This window comes from Meriones unguiculatus, chromosome 6 (assembly GCF_030254825.1).
Source record: "Meriones unguiculatus strain TT.TT164.6M chromosome 6, Bangor_MerUng_6.1, whole genome shotgun sequence".
NCBI lineage: Eukaryota > Metazoa > Chordata > Mammalia > Rodentia > Muridae > Meriones > Meriones unguiculatus.
This window is the reverse complement of record NC_083354.1, coordinates 8002346-8022380: the sequence shown is the minus strand read 5'-3', so window position 1 is coordinate 8022380 and position 20035 is coordinate 8002346. Positions and strand designations below refer to the sequence as shown.

At 38.0% G+C, this 20035-nt stretch overlaps 1 pseudogene; it reads right to left on the bottom strand.

Annotated features, from left to right (window-relative positions):
- Positions 1 to 18204: 18204 nt before the first annotated feature.
- LOC132654811 (zinc finger protein 431-like) lies at positions 18205 to 19628 on the bottom strand (annotated as a pseudogene).
- Between the last annotated feature and the right edge of the window lie 407 nt (positions 19629 to 20035).

Genomic DNA, 20035 nt, shown 5'->3' with positions numbered 1-20035 from the left:
AACAATCCATTATGCCCATCCAATCAGTACTAACTGCATTATATAGCCTACATTGGTCAAATAACAAACAAACTGGATATAACAGATTTCCTGGTTGTCATTTGCCTTGAAGTTGAATTTTAGCTGAGAAGGTGAAAATCTAGATAAATTTATACTAAATAATTTAGAAGCATAGTGATTTTAATCTCAGCTCTACAAAGCTCATGTTTTTTTATTTTTATTTATTTATTTTTACTCAGGGATTACATGTGTATTTACATAATTTATAGCTTGAATTATTGAGCTGTTGCTGGTTTACGGTCACTCTGTTCGCCATCAAGCATTCTGTTCATCCTCGCAGCAGCTTCTGTGAGAGTCCTTTCAGCTCTTTCTCTTCCAGTAGAATGGGGTTATGAAGCACCACAGCTCCAAAGAAGGCCATAATGGAAAGGCATTTTGACATTTTTAAATGTGTTTTGACAGATCAGGTAGTGCTTTTGAAGAGAACTTGAGAAACTTATGAATTTTTTATGGTTAAACTGCACGCAGCATGGTCTGACTACCAAAGATAAACATACTTAAAAAAAACAAAAAAACAAAAAAACCACACTTGTGAAATGGTAAAAACACCCACCATACAATGCGAGCACTTTATATTACCCTCATTATCACCATATCAGGGCACAGCTACAGTAATGGTGCACCTGAAATGCAGATATTTGAGGATACTAAAAATCTAAGCAATCTATTATGCCCCCACAATTTGTACTAACTGTATTATACAGCCTTCATCAGTCAAATAACAAATCAGTTGATATGCATAAGCAGAGGGGACACAGTGGTACTGTGGCCAGCCAGTATGGTTCACCTGACTTCTCTGACTCCATTCTTCTGCCCATGCTGATGTCCTTTGGAAAGTAGCTAGTACACATGTTTTGCAATCATTTGCAGTTATGCTGTCTATTCTCTGACAATTCACCCTTTTGCCTCCCACCACCAGCCATCTCCCTCAACACTTTGTCCATTTTTAGACAGTACTTGCTTTATTTGGCATATAAGAAAACACAGAGGTGAGTTTGACTATGTAAGGTCAGGATAACTGTTTTTGAACAGTTAGACAGCTTATATGTGCAGGTACCATGATGCCCAGACTCTCAGCGTGTACCATCTGGCTTCTCAATGGACATCAAAATCAGGTGCACTCACTGTTGTCGTCTCTATGCTTAGAGAAGTATCCCTCAGCTCACCCGTTTTCAATGAAGTAGTCGCATACTTCAGATATTGCTTTAATGTGAGACCTATTAGAATATACAGCATTTCATTTGCCCTTCTATTTGTTGATATTCTAAAGCTAAAATATAGTCAGGTGTGTAATGAGTAAAAACAACTAATTCACTCAATATAATTATAATATTTATTAAGCTAGTGATATGTAGTAGGTGTTATGTTAGATGGAGAACTATGATTTTTCTTTTATTTCCTTTTTTATACCTCGTGGTAGTTTTGGAAAATGACTAAAATTCATAACAAATAAGACAGCTTAAAATTTAAAAGCCTGTCTTTTGCAAGCAATCAGTCCAATGCTATGAACAGAAAACAAGAGTATACCAATAAATGTAAAATTTAGAATTGCTTAAAATAAAATATTCATGCTAACATAGTTACAGAATAATAGAGGAAAAGGTTATTATGACATAAAACTTTCCTTGAGAAGTTTTTTTTAAGCTGAGAGAAGAAACAGAAGAAAAAAGCCACTGATACAGTTTATACTAATATGCCTCCCAACCCCCCAAAAGCTTGGTTCCCAGCAAAATGCTATTGTGAAATGAAAAGACAACTAGGAGATACTATTTGATGAAAGTTTTTTTTTTTTTTTTTTTTTTTTTTTTTTTTTTTTTTTTTTTTTAGGTCACTAGAGATGTCTTCTTTAAGTTGAAACAGACCCTAGTTTCTTCATCTTCATCTCCTCTAGCCACAGGCTGTGGATTGCTTTACCACCTTCATGCTGGATCACCACAGACCCAAGCAATAAACTCAACCAATTATATACCACAACCTTTGAATCTCTAAGCCAAAAAATCACATTTGTTCCAATCAATTGATTATGTTGGGTGAGTGTTATACCTACTCAGACCTGATGAATACTCTCTCCATGCAAAGGTCCAGAAGCATTTGCATCAGCCTTAAAGTAAGTGAAAAGAAGCTGAGATATGATGGATGGTTCCAAGAAATGACAGGAGCCAGTGAAGCTGGGAAAACATTTGTTAAGATACAGGAAGCTAACGGGAGAACTGACTATAGTCAGATCATGTGCTTATTAGCATGTTCATACTAAGTGTATCCAGAAACCAATCAAGTGGAGCCTGTAAATGAGAATGATTTTTTTTTTTCTGAAGTGTCACTCCAGATGCTTTGTTGGATGGAGAAAGGAAGAAAGGAAGCAGTGAGAAGAGGTAGAACACTGTCATGGGTGCCTAGGAGGAAAATCGGTATGACTTGCATGGATGAGTGGAAATAGAAAGAGAAGCTTAAAAATTGAGGTAAGTTAGAAAAGGCTTGATATAAACCAGGGAGAAATAATATGGTTCTCTCTGTGTGTGTGTGTGTGTGTGTGTGTGTGTGTGTGTGTGTGTGTTATATTTCTGGGCTGTGTTCTCCTGGTCTTCTTGACTTCTCTAGTTTCCATAATCCTTCTTCACCTTCTTCCACTTGGTTCCCGAGGTCCAAAGAGAGGGACCCAACAGACATCTGCAATATGTCTAATGTTTTGGTGTGTGTATCCTCCTCTGCTCCCACTGGCTGCCAGAGGAAGCCTCTCTGATGATAATTGGGCCAGGCACCCATCTATGAGTAGGTAAGTATGAGTATATATGAGTTTATTAGGCATCATTTTATTGATTTTTTTTTCTATCATAGCTCTTTCGGCTATCCAGCTTCTGGATCCTGGTCATCTAGGCAGTGTCTGGTATGGGCTCATTCCCCTGGCATAAGCCTCAAATAATACCAGTCATTGATTGACCACTCTCATAATTTCTATACCTCCACTGCCCCTGCACTTCTTGTGGATGGGATAGATTATAGGTCAATGGTTTTGTCGCTGGATTGGTGTCACAGTCCCACCACTGGAAGCCTTGCGTGGTTACACAGATGGTCGGCTCGGGCACCAAATCCTCCATCACTAGGAGTTTTCTCTAGAGTTACCCTTGAATAATCCTGAGAGTTTCTAACTAGACCAGGTTCCTACATTGTGCTCCCCCCAAAATGCCCTCCAAGTCCAGTTGTCTTTCCCCATAATTTCTCCCTCCATCTAAGCTCTCTTGTTCCCACTCCTACCTGCCTCCAGAAGGTAACGCTTGCTCTCATTGTATAGGCCTCAAATAATAGCAGTCATTGTTTGACAACTCTCACAATACCTATACCTCCATCATCCCAGCACATCTTGTGGGTCATATATCACAAAACCTATTCTATTCACCCTTTCTCAGGAGATCCAGGCATCCTCCATAGAGCCTCCTTGTTCCTTAGTGTTTCCGGGTCACCCTTTCAGCCTGTTTATAAGGCTGACATGGGATTTAAGTTATTGTAGTTACTGTTTTGGGTATGCTAAATGCAATGTTCATTACCAAATTATTATGTTTTTGTTTTTTCCATCTCCAATAGCTGAACTGAAAATACAATATTGAAATGAAATTGTGCTAGATGGCTCAGAAATCCTGAAAATATCTTTACTAACCTTAGCTGAATAATCAAGAACATTCACAAACTTGGGCTCACTTAAATCTTTTGAAATCATGAAAATTATTGAAGGGAGAAATTGCATTTTTAGCCCAAATATTAGTATCTATTACATAATTTTTTGTTATTAGATAAGACTCCGCATATGATACTGTTAGGTCTTTTTGAAAAATAGAAGACCCTGTGAAAGACACTCTTCAATGAGCTAAGGAAGTCAGGAACACAGTCTCTAGACTCAAAAATCTTAGAGGAAGCATGGCATGAGGCAAGGTCTTTGGCAATAAGATAAATTTATTTCAAAGGTAATGAAGGAAAACTGTTTGCTTTTAAAGGATTTGCTTTTTTATTTTTTAAATATTAGTTACAGTTTACTAACTTTGTATCCCAGCTGTAGCCCGCTCCCTCATTCCCTCCCAATCCCACCCTCCTTCCCTCATCTCCTCCCTGCCCCTTTCCAAGTCCACAGATAGGGGAGGTCTCCCCATCTTCCATCTGACCCTAGCTTATCAGGTATTTTCAGGACTGGCTGCAAAGTCCTCCTCTGTGGCCTAGCAAGGCTGCTCCCCACTCAGGGGTGGTGGGAGGTCAAAGAGCCAGCCATTGAGTTCATGGTAGAAATAGTCCCTGTTCCCCTTACTAGGGTACCCGCTTGTATACTGAGCTACCATGGGCTAGATCTGAGCAGGAGTTCTAGGTTGCATACATACATGGTCTTTGGTTGGAAATACAGTCTCATAAAAGACCCCTGTGCCCAAATATATTAGGTTCTACATTCTCTAGCACCCTGGGCTTTTGTTTTAATTGCCAACTTTCCATTGTTACATTTCATTTACCTTCTATTACTATAATGGCAAAATAGCATAACACAAAACTAAACATTGCAATTTAAAGATTTTTAGCTTGTCATTTTTTTTATTCCTTTACTTGTCTAATTTTTGTTCTCTCTGTGTGTGTCTAAGATTTCAATTTAACAATCAAACCAGCAAGCTAAGAAAATTGAGAGCAAACTCCCAACCCTATGCCAGCAAAAACTTACTTCTCAATGTGAAATTCTTTCTCAAAAATGTCCTTGCCCTTCAGATTCAATTGGGAAAGATATTTACTCTCCTGCTTACTTATTACAGGTAAAAAGAATGAGGACCATGTTTACCTATTAGAGTGCACGCTGAATCCAACTTATCTAAATAACCCTTTGTGCCCGCTGGGTTTTTTGTTTTATTTTTTTTTGCTACTTTCACAGGCTCATTTCTTACAAAAAAAAAAAAAATGCTGCTTTAAATTATTCTTCCAATTTATACAGATGAGTTCCTTGCCAAGATTTCTAGGCCTATAACGAGTTCTCATCCATCAAAGATACAACTGAGAGTAGCAGGCCATGCTATTCACAGTATTAAACCATTTGTCCTTACAGCCTACATTCCTATGTAAGCAGCACCAATAGACGATGCATTTACCTCTTGTGTTTGAACTCAGACGTGGCATATGTACAGTGGGAAAATTTCATAGGTCTCTGCTATGTAAACGCAACAGCACAGTTCTCTGAAGGCTCATTTATGCGCCTTCTTTGTTACTTCTTTCAAGTAGTATTTATTGACAATCTTAGTATACTACTGTACAAAACTAACTAACAATGTACTGGATATGTGACATTTCCACATGTGTACTCCTCAAACTAATAAAACTTTATCAACATGAAAAGTTTAATAAGAAATTAAATCAAAATGATAAAAATGAAATAATCACATCTTAGGATTTTTATGATTCTTCACTAACAGGTTTTTTTTTTTTTTTTACTTAGTTCAAGAAAATTATGAACAAGTATAATTGTGAAAGCCTTCAAATAGAGTAAGTCCCTAACTAGAAATTTGTAAAAACTGTAAAGAATTAATTTTGCTTTCATTTCTTGAAAATTGAGTGTGTAGTTGAGGTTGGCCTAAAGCTCAGGATCCTCTAGGATCAGTCTTCTGGATGCTAAAATTCCAGACACATGCCATCCTGCCTAGTGTTGACATTAACCTTTTTTTTTTTTTTCCAATGCAGTTTATTCAGGAACCTTGAACAATCATCTGACCCAGGGGAAAGCCAGCCCACAGTTTAAATAGCCTCTGGGTAGCCAACCCAGGCGTGCCACGTGGGCAATGCAGATAGGTCCACATACATGGAAGCAAGCCAGATCCTCAGCCTTAGCCAAATGTGGAGTTGTTCGTGACAGAGAGCACTCACCATCGGGAAGGTGGAAGGCAGAAACCAGCTCCATCTTTAGGGCGTGGCATTACGCAGCTCTCTACAGTTCCCCCTTTTTGTTTTAGAGGCATCAGGCAAGAGTAGAGGTCTGATCTCTGATATTAGAAATAAATTGGGACTTTGTACCGATGTTCATTTAGGTGTCATCCACCCAAAGAGCATCAGACCCGACTGATACCTTTTTCTCAGAGGCGGGACTGGGGCATCAACACGCATGCAATCAGACATGCTCTTCTCTGGGTCCAAAGTGGCTGACCCTGAGTGCAGTGCTTAGCCTCGCATCCTGAGTGTAACATTTTAGCTTTTTATGGTAGCCAACCATGCTTGGGGAGAATGTCCTGCTTCAATGGCTGTAAAGGCCTGAATGGTCATGGCTGCATTACGCTGTTGTGAGACTCTAATCTTGCATATACACCACAGGCAAACCAAGGAGACCAACACCAGAAGGCCTGCTAACGCTCCCATGCCCGCCCATTCCTTCAGATGATTCATGGCTGCAGCAATCCATGATGATAATCCTGTGGCTAGTCCTGCATCCACTCTGGTAGAATTTACCGTGACAATGGCCACTCTCAGCTACTCCATCGTAGTATCGAATTCTCCAGTCCAATTACCTAAAATATAGCTAGACAATTGTTTAGACAGATTTGCAGCACGGGAAAATTCTCATCTTAAAAAAGGAAAAGGCACACTCCAAGAAAGGAAAGAAAGCCTTCTCAGAAGATGGAACAATGGAATATTCTTGGATTACTAATTGGAAGGTTGTAGCCAAGCATATCTTCAGATGAGCAGCATTAGCAGAATGAAAAATGCCGTGCAGGCTTTCTCAGATTTTTTTTTTTTTTTTTGCAATGTAATTTAAGAACCTGAAATTCAAATAAGCTACACATTTTTCCTGTTCTAAGTTCACCACACTAACAAAAACCGTGCTGGATTATTATTTAGAATAGTGAAATACTTGTTTTCCTCTGGGTTGTCTTTTGTAATGAAATTCAGATAACGTTTTCTTTGGTGTGACATTGTGCTCTTAGACTGCATGGCCAAAACAAGCAATGCCAACTGCAGATGTATTTTGCACATTCTAAAAGTTGGGTGTTGTCTTAAAACTTCTAGAACAGACATTTTTATGAAGGCAGAATGATTTTAATAAATTTATTTTTCATGCTCTGAGATAACTAGAAATAAAAAAAAAGTTTTTGGAGGCTACTGATATAACAGAGGAGATTCAAGAAATTTCTGTTATTGCAGAGGACCTGAGTTCAGTTTCTGGTACCCACACAGGGTGGTTCACAGGTGCTTGGAACTCCAGCACTAGTGAAAGGACATCCTTTTCTGGCTTCGTAGTCACCTACACATACATGCACATACCCATACCAATTAGACTCCCAGACCCACATGCGTATGAATAAATAAAGTTTATTTTAAAAATTAAGTCTCTGATAGTCTGCAGGGGAAAGCCTTTCAGAGGCCTTCTGTGGGAGGCTCCTAACTTGTTTTGTTTTCTTCTTTTTCTGACTCTATCCTCTTTGCCTCTTTCAATGGGGATTGAGCATTTTAGCCAGAGTCCTCCCTCTAGATTAGTTTCTTTAGGTGTACAGATTGTAGTAGGTATATCTTATATTATATGTCTATATGAGTGAGTATATACCTAGAACCCCTGCACAGATGCAGCCCATGGCAGTTCAGTATCCAAGTGGGTTCCATAGTAATGGGAACAGGGGCTGTCTCTGACATGAACTGATTGGCCTCCTCTTTGATCACCTCTCCCTGAGGGAGGAGCAGCCTCACCAGGCCACAGAGGAAGACAATGCAGCCATTCCTGATGAGACCTAACAGACTAGGATCAGAAGGAAGAAAAAAAAAAGACCTCCCTTACCAGTGGACTTGGGAAGGGGCATGCATGGAGAAGGGGAAGGAAGGGAGAGATGGGGAGGGGAGGAGGGAGGGAACTAGAGGGGGGGATACAAAGTAAATAAAGTGTAATTAAAAATAAAAAATTAAAAAAATAAGTCTTCAAGAAATAGTTTTGCTTGCACTGTATATTGAGTCATAGAGCCATCAATTAAGTTTTTTTCCAAAAGAATTCATTTTGCAATTATGTATCATTTCCAAAAACTATATCCAAAGTCATCATGTTTTAATACTTTATGCTTTGTGCAATAATTTAATGATGTTTTTGTGTCTAAGTGATTTTTTACTTTTTTTCTTTTTAAATTTTTTCTTTATTAATTATACTTTATTCACTTTGTATCCCCCCTGTGGTTCTCTCCCTCCTCCCATCCCAATCCCTCCCTTCCTTCACCCTCTGCATGCATGCCTCTCCTCAAGTCCACTGATAAGGGAGATCTTCTTTTCCTTCCTTCTGATCCTAGTCAATTAGGTCTCATCAGGAGTGGCTGCGTTGTCTTCTTCTGTGGCCTGGTAATGCTGCTTCCCCCTCACGGGGAGGTAATTAAAGAGCAGGCCAATCAGTTCATGTCAGAGACTGTCCCTGTTCCTATTACAATGGAACCCACTTGGATACTGAACTGCCATGGGCTACATCTGTGCAGGGGTCTTAGGTTATCTCCATGCATAGTCCTTGGTTGGAATATCAGTCTCAGGAAAGACCTCTGTGCTCAGATTTTTTTGGTTTTGTTGCTCTCCTTGTGGAGTTCCTGTCCTCTCCAGATCTTACTGTTTCCCACTTCTAATTATTATTTTCAATTTATTCACTTTGTATCCCAGTTTTAGCCCCCTCCCTTATCTCCACCCTCTATTCCTCTTCCTTTCCAATCCCTGTTGAGCTAGATAAGGTTAAAACACATGTACATTGAAAAAGACTGAATGAGAATGAAATCAACAGTTTAAATGATTTTTTTAAATTTAATTGCTTTATTATTAGTAATTTACGTAAAGTTCAATAAGCAAAATAAAATTAACTTCAAACCAAAATTTGAAGTTGTGCTAGAAAGAATATCCTGGTTTTTGTTTTTTTTTATTTTATTTTTTAATCTAAATGATTTTTAATACCTGATAGCAACACAAGGTCTTGTGTCTCCTGGGTTGATATTGGACTCTGTTGACTGGCTACTGATTACTTACTCTATTTGGTTCAGATCCCAAATCCTGGTATTACAGATTACAGACATACACCATTCACATGATTTCAACAATAACCATGAATCTGAATACAAGTAGCTGAAGAAGTTTGCACTTATTGGTGTTTGGTATTTGTGTCCATAAAAAGTACAATGACCTTGAATATAATTTAATCTTCAAATTTGTATATGAATGAGTATCAAATTAAATGTATTCTCTTGATGAATATCTTGGGTCATTGAATTAATATTAATAGAGAATTAATCTTAAAATTACTCTTTACTCAGTAGCATTTATAATTTTTTTGAAACATGATATAATTTTAGTTAATTAAATGTAAATTTCAAAACCATTTAATGTCTGAACCTTCTTTCTAAACACACTAGGGTATACTGTGAAGTCTATTGTCAGTGACATCTCATTTTAAAATTTAACCAGACTAGGGTATTAACAAGAACTAGTAAAATTTATCACCACAAAAATACTTGGGCTCTATATTCACATACTGTATTAGTTTCTGTGCACAGCACATTGGACAAGCGTATTCCATCCCTTTGTAATTTACTATCCAAGGCTAACAGTGCTGACACAAGTTCTGTGAGCCAATTCATGTTTAAAAAATACCCACAAGCATTAAACAGACTGATAAACAGGTGAAAATTAAAGAAAGTTATAAACAAATTATCTTAATAGCTGTGACTTATCCTCTGCTCTAATATTAACTTTTATATAATGTAATCTCAGAAGACCAGTCTTAACTTCTATTTGAAGGTTTAGGAGCACACCAAAGAATGGAGTTGCATGCTTGGCTAGATGGACCTTAGAAAAAGAAGTATACATGGTGTAGAAAATTTCAAGGCATAAAAGAAATGGACTGTGAGTTATGCAGTGATAAAACTGGGTTAGGTCTGAGAATGTCTCTTCAGATTCAAAGAAGAGGTAAGTGTAAAGTCAATATTCTCTATTCTCAGCTCCCCACTGAATGCTATTTGTTTGGGAAAATTCACTAAAGTGCTAAAAAAATTGACAGAAAAAAGAAAATGCTAATTTAAAGAAGATGTTAGCAATCTGATCTGTAATTTTCAGCCTCTCTCCATAGGTCAGAAAATCATCAGATGTCCAGGATCAAAATCGTTGTATTACATTTATTTTACTGGAGGTAGTTATAATAAAACAACATGACACAACAAACAGCAAGCATTTATATATATTATTTTTATTGTATTCTAGTAGTATTGCTTCCCAAACTACATATTTCTCAATTGTTCAGAAGAACACATATATGCTCATACAAAAATATGTGTCAGATAGATAGGTAGACAGTTAAATAATGAGTACATAATTATAGATAGTACTTGACAGATGGAAATAGATGAATGATAAATCAGTCAATATTTCTTGTAGATAATCTTTCTTGAATGAAAAATTAGATTGAACAAGCCAGAAGGAGCAAGTCAATAAGCAGCATCCTTCCATGGTCTTTTACTAAGTTCCTGCCTTCTAGTTTCTGCTTGAGTTTTCAGCCCTTAATTCCCATCAGGTATATTCTCACTCATATAAACATATAATATAGGATAAACCTACTAAAATCTGTACATCTAAAGAAACTAATCAAGAGGGAGGGCCCTGACTAAAATGCTCAATCCCCATCCTGAAAGGAATAGAGGATGGACATCAGAAGAAGAAAACAGGAAACAATTTAGGAACCTGCCACAGAGGACCTCTGAAAGGCTCTGCCCTACAGACTGTCAAAGCAGATGCTGAGACTTATGCCAGCTGTTGAGAAGAGTGCATGGAATCTTATGAAAGAAGAGGGAAATAGTAAGATCTGGAGAGGACAGGAACTCCACAAGGAGAGCAACAGAACCAGAAAATTTGAACACAGGGGTCTTTCCAGAGACTCATACTCCAACCCCTGCATGGAGATAACCCAGAACCCCTGCACAGATGTAGCCCATAGCAGTTCAGTGTCCAAATGGGTTCCATAGTAATGGGAAGAGGGACTGCCTCTGACATAAACTGATTGGCCTGCTCTTTGATCACCTCCCACTGGGGGGGATAGCAGCCTTACCAGGCCACAGAAGATGACAATGCAGCCACTCCTGATGAGATCTGATAGACTAAGATCAGAAGGAAGGAGAGGGGGACCTCCCCTATCAGTGGACTTGGGGAGGAGCATGCATGAAGAAGGGGTAGGGAAAGTGGGATTAGGAGGGGAAGAGGGAGGGGTTTATGGGGGGATACAAAGTGGATAAAGTGTAAGTTTAAAAAAGAACTGTATATGCTGAAATTAAACCTTTTCTTTACAAGTTGCTTTAATCACAGAAGTAGAGAAGCAAAGTAGGGCAACCATGCAAGTGAAGACAGAGTTAAAAACACATGTGAGAAACTTGATTGTATGCTGGATGTCAGTTGGTAAGGGCTTATTATTCACTTTGCTAAGAATGTTAATGTGATTTAAAAAAAAACAGAAAATGTCTATGTCCTTTGGAGGTACATAAAGAAGCATAAAGAGATGAAATGGTACTATGGATGGAATAAGTAATGAGAAAAAAAAAAGAAAAATCAGAGTAAAATAAAATAAAACATTAGGAATTATTCTTGCTGCACTCTATGTGTATGCTCTCTCTTGTTTCTTACTATACTTTGCATATTTTACATTTCTTCTTAAAAGAACAGTGAGGAATGATGAATGTTTTTTCTCTGTTGCCTTAGGGTTGTAAGAACCCAAAACTAGAGGTCAAGTCTTACTTTGCATGTTTTAAAGTGACATATGATTAAGGTGCACTACCTTCTCAACAGGCAAGTTTAGAGACAAAGTTTCACCAGGAGGGATATTCAAAACATTTAGTAACCTGTTTGGTGCAATAGTAACTCAAATGAATGGCCCAGACACAGTACTGTGTCCAATCTACCATCCACTAATGTAAAGGAAGGTCAGAAAAGCAGATGGAAACTGTAGAATGTAATTCCATCTTGTCAAACTAAGAAGCCAATTTATAATGGTGAGGTGGAGGTTGCCTTTAATGATGAGATTCTGGTTTGATTTACCTATTGACTAAGAGCTATCATTTCTGGTTCATGGAAGCAACATCAAATAAAACACTAACCTTGTCATAGAACAAAAGAAAGGATATTAAGTTAGAGATCCCTGAAAGGACCCAAAAGATTCACCATTAATAACCCTGCTATTTGACTGACAGAATAGATGAGACTGTTGGGGTGCTCATCAGTACTGCCATAATACATTTGCCTAAGAAATACATAAAACAGAAGATAGTCCAGCACTACTGGTCAGGGGCCAAGGGAAGGCACAAGGCTTTATGGAACTACTCTGGAAAAAACAAAAACAAAAGCAAAAACAAAACTTTCTTTTTGGGAAAAAAATCTTCTAGTGTCCAAATCAAAATCAGAAAGAGTAATGCCTATTTTTACCAGAAAACTCTGTCCTAACACCTCAGTCCTCTGGTAGGTCTAATTTAGCTTTAACATCATTCCATCGCCTCCTGTCCTTGTGTCCTCTTCTATTTCACTACATCTGCACTTCACTATATCTATATTTCAGCAACCTAAGCAATCCTGAAATGTATCGAACTTCTGCATTCTGTTTCTAGTAACGGATTTTTTTTTTCTTCTTGTTTCATTGTAATGCTTCTGCACCTACCAGTCCGTATAGCATATCTTTATGTGAAATATTAAAAAATCAGTCCTTTCTATTGGAAGCATCTTAGTAGTTCATAACTTGACAAATTGAGAACGAGATAAAATTCAACAATCCATTCTCAAATCCTGGGAGTTTAGTACAATGAAAAAAAAAAAGTATCTAAATCATCACACAAAACAAGCATTCTAAAAGAAAATAAAACAAAACCAACCCACTCAAATAACCTTCATAAGAAACCTTCAAATCCACAAAATAGCCTTCTATATAAATTGTAGAGAAATTTACATTAATTAAGACAAAAATCATATACTTAACTTCTTGCTAAATTGGCCATTGAAAGATGTCTTATGGTGCTTTTGTTCCAGCAAATTAATATAAATATAACATAAGTACCAACCTAACTTCAGAGGTCAAAATGTGGTTGAGAGTAGGAGGTGCGTGAGAAAAGTATCTGAGCTTAGCACTCCATCCTAGGTGATTATATTTGAATCAGACAAAAGAATTATATTTAAAATGGGGAGCAGCCTTCCACAACTATAATAAATCTACTTAAATAGGAAACTAAGAGTTTTGAAGTTTGCTTTAGAAACCTTTACGAGAAACATTATAAGGTTAGGAGAACACAATTAAAAGGCTAAGATTCCTTTATAAACCAAAGGAATAACTTAGAAAAGGAAACAAATGTGTTTTGGTTACCTTTAGTGAAGACCTTTTTAAGAAGTTTTGCAACACATAGTTTACATCAACTATGTCTATTAACTAAACTCTCTACCTAGATGAAATACTAATTTTCTTTTAAATTGGAGAATTAAGCTTATTTAGTAATTACAGCAATTAACTAAAATGCATGGTGTTTCTGCTGATGTTGTTAATGTTGATGCAGGGTAAGCGTTTGTTTTCTAAGTCTATTCATGTTTTGTCTGGTCATTTATCTAGTAGTTTTGAATGAGGTTTTACCATTATAGACCATTGTTATGTGAATCAACTCACAACACATTGACACTACATTGATGTCAGTGGCTAGTGGACTCAGATATTTTCACACTTCTGGATACACAAAATTATGACAAGAGAATAATCTATGTGATGAAATGTTTTGCATATATTACAAAATCCAAGTGGACAGGCATTATCTAATTTAGAGTTAATCACCCTCTCATGGCTGATGTTTTAGGTGTTTAACGCTTAGTTTACTGTTATTTAATTGCTGCCCCAGACTTTAGAATTTTTTAAGCATTAAGTCTTACTCACATTTCAAGTAATTCAGTCCAATGATGTCTACAGAATTTTTAAAAATCAATTTGTTCTTCAGAAATTTATCTAAGACCATGAACTTACTCTTGGCTTACAGTGTATTTTTCTCACTCTCCTAGATTCTTGTCATGGAAATGTCAAAGCAATGACAAGAAGCCTTATGCCTTTGTCTTTGTTTCCTAATTTCCTTTCACAGCTCTCTCCATTAAAAGAATTTCTATGTCTATCACTGACTGGGTAGGATGAAGAGATCTCACTCCTCATTTGGCAGTTGCAACCTTGATCCCTCTAATCAATACTCATGTCGATTTTTCTACTGCAATTTTAAGCATCTATGAACTTAAAACCCCTAGCGATGAAGGTAGAAGTGTACTCTGTGGGGGAGCATGCTACTTGATGATGTCTCCAACCCTTATTCAGTAAATGATTAGATGGTTTCTATGCCACTGTCAAGAAGTCTAGGCAAATCATTTCTAGGATGGAAGAATGTGTTTTCTTTGGATAATCCCTTTTCTCTTGTTGTTTTTTTTTCTTTATTTTTATTAATTCCACTTTATTCACTTTGTATCCCCCCAATAAGCCCCTCCCTCTTCCCCACCCAATCCCACCCTACCATCCACTTCTTCACACATGCCCCAACCCAAGTCCACTGATAGGGGAAGTCCACCTCTCCTTCCTTCTGATCTTAGTCTATCAGATCTCATCAGGAGTGGCTGCATTGTCGTCTTCTGTGGCCTGGTAAGGCTGCTCCACACTCAGGGGGAGGTGATCAAAGAGCAGGCCAATCAGATTGTGTCAGAGGCAGTCCCTCTTCTCATCACTATGTAAGCCACTTGGACACTAAACTGCCATGGGCTACATCTGTGCAGGGGTTCTAGGTTATCTCCATGCATGGTACTTGGTTGGAGCATGAGTCTCTGGGAAGACCCCTGTGTTCAAATTTTCTGGTTCTGTTGCTCTCCTTGTGGAGTTCCTAACTTCCTCTCACCTCACTAGGTTCCTTGCTTCTCAGCCTTGGTGCTCTTTCAGATAAAAGTTAATAACATGGACACCTGATATTTGCAAGAAAAAGAACTATAAGACATTACAAGCTCTAGAAAACTAAGCATTTGTTGATTGACAGAAAATAGAGTAAGTAATATTTATTGCTAATAAAATCAAACTCACATTGAAGGAAATCTGATAATTTTGTCTTAAAGCACCACAATGTGGGTACTATTGACATTAGCCCAAGGGACTGTAGTTTGCTATTATGTTGGTTTTCTTTTTAAAAAGTAGTAATATCAAGTATTCAGATTTGGTGCTCTTGTTGAAGACCAATATTTCATTCCTAGTACCCATGTAATGACTCAGAACAACCTGTAACTCCAGTCATAAGGAATTTACACTTTCTTCTGACCTTATCCACCAGGAATGCCTGTAGTGAACAGATGCACATGCAGGCAAAGCACTCATGCAGTAAAAGAAATAAATCTAAACACATAATAATGAACATAGCAGAAAAAAAAATAATACCATGAAAGCTTCTGTTTGAGGCCCTTACATTTCGCAACTCACACCTAACTAGATCATTTTGCTCTGGTGTTCTCGCCTTAGCTGTGGTCCTGGGACAGGTGGCCTTGTCAAACTTTGAAGATGAACCAGGAGAGGACACAGACAGCAAGGCTGTGGCTGCAATCTGGCACGATGATGACCTTGTGTTTCTTGCTTTTCTATCTTATCCTTCGGTTATCTTGAATATCTAGTTAGACCAACATTATCTTAGAAGCTTTAATTAATCTCTTGTCAGAGGTGGCTCCCACTGGCCTTTCATGTAAGATCTGGTCTTCTGGGCATTGTAAAATCAGACTCATCATGTTCACAACACAGAGTCCCAATTGATTCAGACAGACTTTGTAACCTTGAATCTCTTTCAAGATTTTTTTTTCTGTTAATTTGCCTCTGTGACCTATCCTACACGTGAAGGAGAGAAGCTCAGGAATTCTTTTTTTCTCCTGAAGTTGCCAGCAGGATGTGGTGTATTGAAATGTGTTTTTAGTTTTGTTTTTTTTTTTTTAGTTCTTTTACATTGCAGGGGACTGCATTGGAGGTTAAAACAAAACAATCAAACCAACAAAACAGAACAAATAAACAGAAGATGTACTGTTTCTTTTTCTTGTCCCTTGGAGGAAAAACCTCCTATAACAGGACACAAAACAGAAGCTCATACAATGATGGTGTCCCAATTAGAAGACAGCCTTTTTTGTATGTTGTCCATTTAAAAAGGCAGATTCTGGCTGCAAAGTCCTCCTCTGTGGCCTAACAGTACTGCTCCTCGCTTGGGAGGTGGGGAGGTCAAAGAGCCAGTCATTGAGTTCCTGTTAGAAATAGTCCTTGTTCCCCTTACTATGGGACTTTGCAGCCAGTCCTGAAAATACCTGACAAAAGGGAGTCATATGAAAGGGGAGGAGGTCCTCTCCTATCAGTGGACTTGGAAAGGGGCAGGGAGGAGATGAGGGAGGGAGGGTGGGATTGGGGAGGGAATGAGGGAGACAGCTGGGATACAGAATTAACAAAAAGTAACTAATGAGAAAAATAAAATTATAGAAAAAAATAAAAAATAAACAACAACAACAACAAAAAAGGCAGATTCTGAGGAATGAAATCAGTCCTGAGCACCAAGTCTAAAATTATAACCAGAGTAGTACACAAGAGTAGACCTTGACATGGTATTTACCTGGGCTACAAAAAGAATAATATCTTTTTAGATTGGCATGATATTGAGGTATTGTATTTGTTCCTCTAACATGTATGCTCAGCAGGATAATTTGTGGATAAATTTCTACACCAATAAGAAAATATACAAAGTTGGTTTGCAAAGTCAGATATACATAAAATGAGAGTTTTTAAGCCAGTTTCAGCCTGTACTAAGTATATAGTATGGCTTAGGAGGTTATGATTGTAGCATACATGAGACAGGGAGAAACCAGATTATTAGCAGCTTTTTTTTTTTTTTTCGGTCCATTCATTGAAATCCTCAACCCATTAAAAACCAGTTAAACAAAAGGAGTGGCTTTCACTGTGCTAACAACTTTTTAAATCCCAATATTTATAAAGCCCATGCGACGTTACTCAGGGAGTCTTTTTAATAACTTCAAAAAGCTAGGTTTCTTCTTATAAACATTATTATAGAGGCTGGTACATTCCACAGGAACTATTTCATAGGTACAGATTGCCTTTCTATCTACAGTAGCAAATGCCACCAAGGTATTCTCCAGGAAGTCTTCTACAGGCTTATTTTGCAAGGAGATGTTACTGCAATGTCTCCCTTTCCCTGAGATCAAGGGGGACAGTGAGTTGTCAGCCTGCTCCTAACTTTCTTTTGCCACTGGAGCAGTGACAGGCACTGTGACAAGGGCTTCTCATGCATCTTTCCACTTACTGTTCACAGCATTGCTGTGACATCTGTCATAGTGCTGGCTTTTCTTTTGTATAGGAAGACACTGATGTTTTTAATGAATTATTAGTTCTCATGTGATCAGGGAGATAAAGGTGTTGTAGTTGGATGTCAAACACCCATTTTCTAATTGCAGATTCACATTTTGGCCATGAGTTTCCTGATACTTTTGTTAAGAATGTTCCTCAAATGGCTTCCATTCTCTGCCGATGGAGTATGTGTTCATTCCTCATTTATCACCATTGCTAAAACTAAGCGCAATGGACATTGTATAGAAAGCAAACTTATGGGGATTGAGAGGTGACTCATTGGTTAAGAACACTGGTTGCTTTTTCACGGACCCAGGTTAAATTTCCAGAACACACATGGCAACTCGCAATCAGGGGATCTGATACTCTCTCTCTCGGCCTCTTTGGGTAGCAGACACACACATTGTGTACAGGCACATATGAATACAAACACATAAAATAAATAAATAAAAATGAAAAGTTAAAGGGAATAAAAGTCCCTTGAACAGTAGAGAGAATATGAAGCAACTAGACATCTTTGGATTAGATGGAAAACATCTAATGATGGTGGATTTGTTGGATTATTATTATTTTTCTATTATTGCCTGTTATATCTCATATTGGGTAATAACAAGCAATCAACCTATAAAGGTGAATGGATTCATACACACCTCACCTCACACACACACACACACACACACACACACACACACACACACACACAGAGAGAGAGAGAGAGAGAGAGAGAGAATAAATGTCTGAATTTTCTAACTTAGAATTAAATATTAAAAAAACAGGTATTATCACAGAGTATATTCAGAGGGTTTCTCTGCAGCAGGACTGTTTGCATGCCTTCCATGTCATCTAGAACTCTGACAACGTTCTGCAATAGTATGATCTTCCCAGTTGTAGCCTATAGCAGACAGGTTCCTGTAGGTCTCCAGCATAATCTTTGTAAATATTCTTCTGGGAAGGATCCATCAAAGCCCACTCTTCTCCAGTGATGTTCACATGCATGTCATTGTAGGTCACTGCATTATAGGTGTGGGGATCAGGAACTGTGGGGAAGTGGGGTTGAGTGATGACAGAGCCCACACTGAATCCTGGGACTCAGACTCCGGAGACAAGACTCAAAGGTGCAGATCTAACTTTATTATCCAATGTAACAGCCATCTTGGGACTTACAACATCCACCAGCAGCTTTCACAGCACCTCACATCGAAACATTCCTATGTGATAAAGCCTTTGGGTATCGCATTCTTCCTCAAAGGCGTGAAAAGGTTCATACTGGAGAGAAACTCTGTGAAGCAGGGCTGCATTTCCTAAATATTCCCAAATAATATGACCAACTGAGAATGAATGATTTATCTGACTTCAAGCTTACATGTTTGATTTCTGTTACATGAAGCAATTCATGATGAAGAAAAACTCTGTAGATAAGTCTCTAGGTTCTTCAACACCTGAGTTACAGGAATGAATGCTTACACAAGAAAAACGTTCATCAGTAAACATTTATTTGTTTAACAATTTGTTTTAATTTCTGTTATGGGATGTCAGTGTGTCTTTGCATGTGTGTGTGTGTGTGTGTGTGTGTGTGTGCGTGTGCAGTCTGGTCTCCAAGAACAAACCCTTTGATGTTCTTGTACCAGGAATTTAAGAAGTTGTCAAAAACTTGGTCCTGGGAATGAACTTGTCTTAACTTCACACCCATGCCCATTTCTCTAGTACTGTAAACATCTTAAATCTTTTATATATTGTCTTGTAGTCAAGAGGTAGAAAAGGACTTATAGAAGAGAACAACTCTATTCATGTAGAAGATTTGATAATGACTTTAGACATAATAAATATCCTCATTTTCAAAGAAAAAAATAGATATTATACCATAGTCAGATCACAGTTGAAAGATGGACCTCAATAGCAAATACACTAGCAAAGTCTCAGTAGGCAGAGAGAAAAGCACAGTGTGCTGAAATGAGAGAAGCTTGATGAGCGAGAGGTCTGAACAGGAAGCCTGCATTATATCCACACAAAGAAGTCTCAAAAGAAACCTGGATTGTATCCTCATTAGGATGTGGAACAGCTCTCAGTGGAGACCACTAATATGCCTGTCCTTCTGCCCACATGGACAATATTGACATCATTCTTTCATTTAAATTACGTACGTATGTATGTATACATACATATATATGTATAAGGATGTTTTACCTGCCATCTGTTTTTGCACCATAGTCATACCTTGCGCTTGTGGAAGCCAGAAGCTTCCACGAGGTCCCTAGATCTTCTGGGACCAGAGTTACTGACAGTTGTATGCAGCCATGTGGGTGCTTGGGGTTGAACTTGGGTCCTGTGGAAGAGCAGTTCCTGCCCTTAATCTCTGAGTTCTCCAACTACCTCAAAGCCCTCTCTTCAATATTAGAGGGATGTCAAATCAAAATCAGGACTCTTGTCACGTTATTTTTATCATGAGGACACCAGTTCAGCATCACTGTGCCAGATGGAATAAATTTAGAAGCCATGACAAGACGCTTCTAACAGTTCCAGCCACTAATGCATGATGGGAACATGCTTGGGAGCAATAACATTTCTGACCACAAAGGATAATTTCAAACTCTCAGCTTGAAAAGAATCCTGTAT